Source organism: Octopus sinensis, linkage group LG23 (assembly GCF_006345805.1).
Source record: "Octopus sinensis linkage group LG23, ASM634580v1, whole genome shotgun sequence".
NCBI classification, from domain to species: domain Eukaryota; kingdom Metazoa; phylum Mollusca; class Cephalopoda; order Octopoda; family Octopodidae; genus Octopus; species Octopus sinensis.
The window spans coordinates 4,714,081-4,717,057 of NC_043019.1; the positions used below are offsets into that span (position 1 = coordinate 4,714,081).

Here is a 2,977-nt window from a genome sequence, read left to right on the forward strand (position 1 = left end):
GTTGGCTGCTATTTCTAGCATGTAAAAATTACCTGTTAAAGGGTAATTTTCTATTTTAATATATATATATATATATATATATATTCAATATCTTCGTGGATAGAAAGATAAGATTCAGTTGGACTTGTTTCAATCCTGTGAATGGATTTTTAACTTCTGAGTACCATCATTAATTGTCCATAGATACACTACTTAGAAGCCCTACTTTTTCTCATATACAAGACCAATCAGTATATATATACATACATATACATATATATATATATATATATATATATATAACGCATTCTTGGTAACAGCTTCGATTAATGGAATTATAGATGTAACCAGTGTGTTGAGTCAATGTTTATTATGTAACAGAGAGCAAATAGCCTGGAGGTGTGCTTTAAGACTGCATTTACCAAAGATTTCATTTAATTTCTTTTATGATGTCAGGTACGTTATAAAGGGGAATTGACAGCTATTTCTATGAGGTTCAGGGGCTGGCATAAAGGCTTCTAACCGTGATTGGTTGCCAGGAATGTTTGACATCGCGCGCGCGTAAGTTGTTTAACCCCAGGTCAGGCCTGATCGAGCAACGTTATAATCAAAGGTGTCTTTTTATGGGTTATCAACGAATACATTATCCAGTCGTTTTTTTTTTTTTTTAGGTTATCAACAAATGTGCATTATCAAATGTATTTTTCAATTAAATAGGGTACGAACTGAGAAAGATTCGGTTGCAATTTCTAGCAGGTCGAATGATTACGTGGAGGTTCGCCCGATAACTCGTATGAATGGGGAATGATGGTGAACTCTTGATGTCTTAGATATCTTAAGTTAAAAAAAGAAAAAAAAAGCACAAACTATTTCAAGAATGAGATTGATGTATACACAACAAACCCGTTTATAAGTAGAGGTGTGTATATTTCAATTAAACAACGAACCGGTTAGTTAACTGTGGTAATACATACATATATACACACGTATACACACACACAAGCGTGTGTGTATAATTTATACCTGTGCAAATATGTATATTCATGTATATATATATGTGTGTGTGTGTGTGTATGCATATATATATGTATGTATAATATATGTATATAGTCTTCGATCATAATGCTAGCAATATACATACATACATATATGTATGAATATATATATATGTGTGTATATATATATAGTCTTCGATCATAATGCTAGCAATATACATACATACATATATGTATGAATATATATACATATATGTGTATATATATATATATATATATATACCAGTTGGTAATTCATAGAGTGTAAAATATAAAGACGATCCAACGTCGGAGTCTGCGAATGGTTTCTGACAAGGTGTCGCAAGATTTTTAAATTATAGCCAAACAATTAAAAAGATGTCAAAGACCGTATTCCATCAACGGAAGATCTCGGAGAGGGTGAGAAACTACACTTAGGGGCACTTGCTTCTGGGGCTGGGTTGTATTTTTTGTTTTACGTACCTTAATTATAGAGAAAGACAGGGTCATAAGGTGAGAAATACGTAGGAAAATCGGTAAATCATTGTTCTATGTGGTGACTTAACTTGCTAGAAGCAATAACCTACCTCCCTCAAAACACCAATATTTTATTTTTTATCTTTATTTTATTTTATCTAGTTTCAGCTCACGAGCTGTGGCCATGCTGGGGCCGTTATCAAATATATGAAAAAATAAAAACGGAATAATATTAGAGTAGAATTCATATATACCATATTCTTAGAAATAAAAGACGATACATTGAAAGAAGATAACGTAGATTGTGATACGTAAGGCGAAACAGAGAAGGACGTGATGGTCATGAGTGGATCGTCTTCGATCATAATACACATATATATATGTGTGTGTGTGTGTGTGTGTAAAGCAGAAATACGGTAGAGATAGATGAGAAAGAAATACTTACTTATTTTTGTTAACAAAGCAGGCGAAGTCGCGTCACGGATAGGATCATCCCAGGGATTTGGTGGCTGCTAATTCGTGGTAGGTGAGAGCAGTTGGATTAAGATCAGATTTGCGGAAAGGGATAACTGATAATAAGGCTGTGGGCAATTAGTGACATTTTAGTACAACGATGGGGGTTACAGATAACTTGTTTGTTGGTTACAATACACACGCGCACATTTATATATATATATATATCAATAATATAGGGTGAAATTAATTAATTTAGAAATAATCATTAATTTCACCAAGTAGAGTTCGGCATGTAAAAGACCCATCCAAGGAAGATTTAAGTAATACTAATTAATTAAGGGTTCAGCAACGATTGCTTCACCACATACCGAATTTAGAAATAGCAGTCAAAAAGTTTTGGCTATTCTTTCTACTTAAAAGGGCGATCCCTTTATATATACACACACAAACCTAAATATACATACATATATGTATATATATATATATATATATATTATATATATATATATATATATCAGAGATAGTCTATTGATTAATTTTTTTCCTTCCCGCTAGACCACTGGTAACTAAGAATTTTTTCGATAAATATTCTTGTTACCCTATGATTTTAATTAATGATTATATATATATATATATATATATATATATATATATGACAAGGTGCGCGCTCGTCTGTAGTATGTACGTGTGTGTGTATATATATATATATATATATATATGTATGTATATATGACAAGGTGCGCGCGCGTATGTAGTATGTACGTGTGTGTATATGTATATATATGTATGTATGTATATATATATATGTATGTATATATATATAATTATAGAGTTGTCAGAGTGATGGTTCTGCAAAACAATTTGGTTTGTTGGCGATGCTCAATCAATAAATATATATGATCCATACGAGTGTATATAAGTTGTATCCGTCTGGGTGTGTTGGAGAGTGACATATATATATATATGTGTATATTTATCTATATAGTAGTAAGCGACTGAGAATTATGAATGACGACTAGCTTACATTGTTACGGACCAAGTGTAGACCAACT

At 31.9% G+C, this 2,977-nt stretch overlaps 1 protein-coding gene across 1 annotated transcript in view; it reads right to left on the reverse strand.

Moving 5' to 3' along the window:
• The window catches only part of LOC115223438 (exostosin-like 3), a 76,012-nt gene extending 73,819 nt beyond the window's left edge, over positions 1-2,193 (reverse strand). The window contains exon 1 of the mRNA XM_029793993.2: positions 1,915-2,193. The gene's annotated coding sequence lies outside the window, so the exon portion shown is untranslated. The remainder of the gene's footprint in view (positions 1-1,914) is intronic.
• Positions 2,194-2,977: the final 784 nt, after the last annotated feature.